Source organism: Cannabis sativa, chromosome 6 (genome assembly GCF_029168945.1).
Source record: "Cannabis sativa cultivar Pink pepper isolate KNU-18-1 chromosome 6, ASM2916894v1, whole genome shotgun sequence".
Classification (NCBI taxonomy): Eukaryota; Viridiplantae; Streptophyta; class Magnoliopsida; order Rosales; family Cannabaceae; genus Cannabis; species Cannabis sativa.
Genome location: NC_083606.1, coordinates 16,956,331 through 16,963,271, shown reverse-complemented (window position 1 = coordinate 16,963,271; position 6,941 = coordinate 16,956,331). Strand labels below are relative to the sequence as shown.

General features: G+C 28.9%; 1 non-coding gene across 1 annotated transcript; it reads left to right on the top strand.

The window, feature by feature from the left end:
* Window positions 1-5,010: 5,010 nt before the first annotated feature.
* On the top strand, window positions 5,011-5,092 carry TRNAS-GCU (transfer RNA serine (anticodon GCU)). The gene has a single exon. It is a non-coding gene; the product is annotated as a tRNA-Ser (tRNA).
* The last annotated feature ends 1,849 nt before the right edge of the window (window positions 5,093-6,941 follow it).

Sequence of the window (6,941 nt, the reverse complement as noted above, 5' to 3'; positions counted from 1 at the left end):
TTTTGAACCAATACATTTTATACTATGAAAAATATGCCTACTTTACCTAAATCCCAAAATTACCCCTCTCAAAATCCCACACCCATCAGCCCTCTCTCTCTTTCGCCTCTCTTTCTTTCTTTCTCTCTTTCTCTCGGTGCCGCACCCACAGACCCACGGCAGACCACCCACGCCGTCAACGCTCAAACCATTTCACCGCCCGCACCTTCAAATGCACCACCACGGCTCACCTCCACCACCCACCCACTGTACTGCCCCCTCTCACTCTCTTCGTCTCTCTCTCTTTCTTTTTTTTTTTTTTTTTTTTTCCCCGTTCGAGAGAGAGAGAGAGACGAAGAGAGTGAGAGGGGGGACCTTTTTTTTTTTTTTTTTCCCTGGGATTTGAGAGAGGGAAGAAGACAAAGGTCCGATGGTCGGACCTTGGGGGTCCGATGGTCGGACCCATCGGACCCCCAAGGTCCGACCATCGGACCTTTGAAATTTTTTTTTTTTTTTTTTTTCTCGCGATTTTGGAGAGAGAGGAAGAAAGGGTCTGATGGTCGGACCTTCGGGTCCGATGGGTCCGATGGTCGGACCCATCGGACCGAAGGTCCGACCGGCTTTAATTTTTTTTGTTGTTGTTTTTTTTTTTTTCCTGCGATTTGAGAGAGAGGAAGAGAGAGGTCCGATGGTCGGACCTTGGGGTCCGATGGGTCCGATTGGTCGGACCCCATCGGACCCCATGGTCCGACCATCGGACTCGGGGTGTGGGATTATTGGGGCCAGAATTTAGATAGAGAGAGAAAGAGAGATAGTTTTAGTTTGGGGGTATTTTTGGGGTTTTGAAAAAAAAGGTATAGTTTTTTTAGGGTTTTAATTATTGGTTTAGAAATCAAATTTTTTGATTTTCTAAGCATAGAAAATCAAATTTCCCATTAAAAATTTTAAAAAGAATCTATCGATTTAAAAATTAATTATATTTTATAAAAAATTTATTTAGATATTAAAAAATTTAATTTTATGGAACAAACTTATTTTTTTCTCTAAAAATCAAAATTTATTAAAGTAAATATATATCATATTTTGAAGTTTAATTTATATTTTTATTGTATTTTAAATAATTTTTCTTTAATTTTTAAGATATTAGTTTGTATAAGTTTATTTTTTTTTCTTCACAAATTTTTAGCTTGTTTAAAATATTTATTATATTTTTAATAATTTTTATTTGACTTTTTAAGATATGTGTTTATGAATAAAATAAATTTTAATATAATTTTTATAAAATAATTTTTTTAAGTAAACTTTTTTAATATATACTTTTTAATTTTTTAAGAATTAATAGAAAATTATAAATGTGATCATAAGCTTAGCTTAATGGTTCCACACTTTTCCTTATAAAAAGAGGAGGTCCAAGTTCGAAACTTTCCTCCCTCAATATCTAAAAGAATGGAAAATTATAATTTTAAAAATTAATTTTTTTCAATAAAAGGAGGTTAAATTTAGTATCGGTCAAAGTTGAAGGGTACAAAATATTAATTATTAACTCTAAAAGAAACAAAATTTATAGAAGAAATATAATTATGTATCTATTATATTTTGAGAGTTTTTTAATAAGTTGTTAATGTAATTTAAAATAAATAATATTAATTATATTTATAATTATTAAATAAATTAAATTTTATTTTAAAATAAATTAATTAACTAAAATTTCTAACAAATAGTGCTACGTATATAATTTTATTGAATTTGAAATTGTAATAATTTATTTTAATTTAATAGTACCATAAATTTTGGATTGAAATTAAATTATATGAAAGTTATAATATTTAATAATTTGAATTTATATATAATTAACAATATCTACAATGTGAATGCCCTAAAATAATTTTCAAATACCAGACATTTGTAGTGTTCGAATAATTTTGATATAATCATTGTAATTGTGCTAATTGTAAATGTTCCTATATAATTATAAAATAAACGTATATAATTAATTAGAGTTGTAACTTATTGAATTATTTTTATTTTGAATACGTATTTATAATAAAAAAATTATAAAAAACGTATTTATATGTAGTAGTGTATGAATAATTTTAAGGGAAAAAAACAAAAAAATACAAAAAAGGAAAAAAAATTACAAAAATACTTTGGGCCGGCCCATTAAACATTTATACAGTCCACATACAAATATTTACAAAAATACCACATGCACTAAGCCTTCAGCTGTACAGAGCGAACCATGAAGATGAAAATACGCGCTCGTTTCAAAACCGCAAAACAACCAAAATGAAACCAAAACGAGAAAAATACAACTATTAATTCTGGCAAAATCAACTGGAAAAGAATACCTGCAATGATCTAAACTGAAAATGACGAAAAAAAAATCAGAAAAACTGTGAAGAAACTGAAATTACACATTTGTTTTCTATTTTATTCGATCAAAATAACTCCCCCTAATATCGAAATCTATATTCATGAAATGTAGATCTGTAACAAACAGATCTGGAGCTCCCACTAAATCCAAAACAATGTATGATGTGAAAAATTTAAAAAAAAAACCTCATGAATAATACATCTACGTTATATACAGTTGCATTTTGATTTATTTTTTGTTTTGGTTGCCTTATAGTTGCATTATCGTTTTATGATAGTTTATATATTATGCAAGAATTTAATTTGATGGGGACTAAGAAATAGTAGTTATACATAGTAAGTTTTGTGCAAATAGTTGCATATTAATTTTATAGTGAAATAACATATGCAAGTAGCAAAACTATAACAAAACTACAAAACAACTGTATGCAAGTGCAAATAGTTGCCTTATAGTTGCATTATCGTTTTATGATAGTTTATATATTATGCAAGAATCTAATTTGATGGGGACTAAGAAATAGTAGTTATACATAGTAAGTTTTATGCAAATAGTTGCATATTAATTTTATAGTGAAATAACATATGCAAGTAGCAAAACTATAATAAAACTACAAAACAACTGTATGCAAGTGCAAATAGTTGCCTTATAGTTGCATTATCGTTTTATGATAGTTTATATATTATGCAAGAATTTAATTTGATGGGGACTAAGAAATAGTAGTTATACATAGTAAGTTTTGTGCAAATAGTTGCATATTAATTTTATAGTGAAATAACATATGCAAGTAGCAAAACTATAATAAAACTACAAAACAACTGTATACAAACTAAAATACAGGAAAAACTCTTTGAACATCAACATCCATGATAAATCTCATTGTTACCCATTGATGATATAAAAATGGGACTGACCAAGTTAATCTAATCTATTAGCTTTGCCACCTTTACTCATAAATCTTAATCATGTTTGTCCTAATACTTTTCTAATATTAATTTTATAACTCTACTCACGTCAATACTACTATAAGCATGAATTAGATCGTTTTCTTTTCAAATACATATAGAAGGTGTAAAATTTCAAATATGGGAGAAAACCAAAAAGAAACCGAAAACAAACCTCGGTTCGAACATCAGCACAACATTAGCTTTTTTCCCAGAAACGTTGACAATGAAATCTCTGCATTATTTGTTGAGCAAACATACATAAGAAGCACAATGATTTCTATACTCTTTCTGGCTTTATTCTCTACACAGTCGCTCCATATGTTATCAAGGTCGGTTTCTTCGTAAGAATATATAAGAAACTAGCTTTACAATTAAAAATTAAAAATAAAAATAAAAGAAGAATTGTTATGTAAAAAAATTTAAAATTAAAAACTGAAATAAAATTAAAAATTAAAAATTAAAAACTAAAATAAAATTAAAAATAAAAAGAAAAGAAGAAAAAAAGAGAGTGAAATGATGGATTGATTGATAGAAGTCAATCCTAGACCTAAGCAACAATATATAAGAAACTAGCTTTACAATTAAAAATTAAAAATAAAATGAAAAGAAGAATTGTTATGGAAAAAAAATTAAAAATTAAAAACTGAAAATAAAATTAAAAATAAAAAATTAAAAACTGAAATAAAATTAAAAATAAAAAATTAAAAACTGAAATAAAATTAAAAATAAAAAGAAAAGAAAGAAAAAAAAGAGAGTGAAATGATGGATTGATTGATAGAAAATGAAAAAAGAGAGGGAAGAGAGTAGGATTTGATTGATGATGGATGGAATGATGACTAAGTAGTATTTGTGTAATAAAAGCAACTTTGTAAGTAAAAATGTAGTCATAAGCGTGTGTGAGTAATTTTGTAATAAATTGTGTAAAATGGATTTTTCATGTAAAAATATGTAATTATTAAAAAAAAAAATTGTAAATAATATTGGTAATTTTTGTAGTACACTCATTTTAGAAGACACACTCCTATATATTTTAAAACTAAAAAAAAAATAGTTTAATTTTTTTTCCATAATTACGTATATTGTAGTAATTTAGAATTAAATTTAGTATAATATATAGTGCCGAAAATAAAGTTTAAACAATTACTTACTATACACATATAAAAAAAATAGTTATGTAATAAAATATTTAAACCTTAATTTTGATATTGTACACATACAGAATATACACAATGATAAAGAAAAAAAAAATTAAAAAACTCTCTTATAAGTACTGAAACAAATAAAAAATCTACTAAAATACCTCATTAAAAGAATGTGTACTATACACTTACTCATTAACATTAATTTGTCACTATGATATTAATATTATATACGTCTATTTGTAATAATGTAAATGGACAATGCAAATGAATACATATAATTGTTTATAGTAATAATTTAATAATTTGTTTTTATTATAAGTAAAATATATTTAGGATATGTATTACTTTTATAGAGCTAAAAGACAAAAAAACAAAAACATAAAGAAGATTGATGGAAATAGAACTAAAGATTAGACGAAATTTTTGTTGTAAATGGTATATGCGCCCTTAGTTATAGTATGATAAAGATATTACAACAAGTCTTTCTAATCTCTCGTTGAGTACCAGTGTTGACCTCAGTACCTCTTTTGTTTTACTATTTATTAGACTCTTGCTCTTTCATATCACCAAGGTCGCTTTGGCCGAGTGGTTAAGGCGTGTGCCTGCTAAGTACATGGGGTTTCCCCGCGAGAGTTCGAATCTCTCAGGCGACGATTCAAGTTTTTTTTTTTTTTCACTGTATAAACAATTAATTAATTATGTTGCTACTTCTTTTATTGATAATTATTATATTAAGAACCCACAAAACAGATAATAATGATAACCTTTATAATAAAATGATGTAATTAATTAATCTTAGAACAAGTCTTTCTAATCTCTCCTTGAGTACCAGTCTTGACCTCAATACTACTCATTTTGACCATAGATTTAGAGAACTCATACTCAAATCTAAAACCCAATAAGCCTCGAAAATTCAAACCTCCACCACCTGTGCCATTGAAGCTCTGCAACCTTCGAACCTGCAAAAACACCATTAAAGCTTGACAAAAGCTTCGATCAACAAAAATCAAAACAAACTGTACAGTTTCCAATCGAAGCTGCCGAGATAACTCATCATTGAAGCTACTTGAAGCTTTCGTCATCAAAATTGACTCATTCCTTACACAAAACCTTCGATCAAAACACTTCAACTGTGAGATTCAAAAACTACTCGAAGCTACTCCAAGCTACTCGAAGCTACTCGCAAATGTCAGATTCAGTCAATGCTATACTCAAAGCTACTAAGACAACACTCCACTTGAATTTCAGACGATCGTTTCACAAGAATTGAACTTTTGGAAAATAAAAAAACTATGCTTCCTTCGATCGTTTCAAGAATCATCGTTAAACAAAGGAGATATCACGTTCAACCTTTGTACACTGGAAGAGAAAAAAGCAACATGATCACAGCTCCTAGAATCTAATTTACACATAAAAAGTTTCAAAAACTAGTAAGTTTTTCATATTTAGTAAGAAACTAAACACATAATTTGTAAAACATTGATTACTTCTATCTAAAACTACTACTCTGTTCTATAACAGAATCATGGAACATTTACTGTTGGTACTATACTACAATAGAAAATTTGTAGATAGATGCTTATACACAGATTATCAAGTAACAGGTATACTGATACCAAAAGGTTTCTAATATCAAGAACTGAGAACACTAATCTGTCATACTTTGGAATTAAACAACATCACCACTGTTCTTGAAATACAATTTAAAATACAAGAAGGTATACCACCAATGAGGATCAAGGACGATAATATACTTGCAGAATTTATGAGCATATCAGGAAAAAAAAAAGGACAATGAGGCTGCCTCCCCACTATTCATTAACTATACACAGTCATTGGATACTGTCAACCAACTATTAAATCAAGAAATTACTTGTTTTGTCAAAACCACTGCAGCCTATGAAAATGAAAAACCATATATACAAGATACTTGTAACGCCCTAAATAATTAGGCACGCTACCGAAGTTATTTATGAAACCCTAATCCCCTAAACGGGATTACTAATCAAAATAGCGCAGAATTTAAACTTTTGCAATAAACGGAATGAAAATAAAACTTGTTATAATTTAAACTTTACAACAGTTGGGATCCCAAAAATATTTACAAACTTTATTACAAGTCTCTTTCAGTTAGCCAGCCTAAGCGGCAAAATCGAGTTCAAAAATTCAACACTGGTAGACCCTTAACCCGCTTGGTCAATTATGGCCCAAACATGTACATTCTTCGCCCAGCTCCAGAACTCATGGCTCATCAGCTAATGCCTTACCCTTTCCTACACAGTAGATCACCTGTGAGCCAAGCCCAGCAAGACAGTATAAATCATAACAAATATAATATGCTCATCATGTTATTTAAACAGTAATGCCATTCATTTATATATCTGTGTCTCACAGACCTGCATGTCACACTCACATGCCTATTTATGTCTACGTGGCGTAGGCCTATATGTTGCGCTCACACATCTATTTATATTTACGTGGCGTAGACCTACGTGTTGCTCT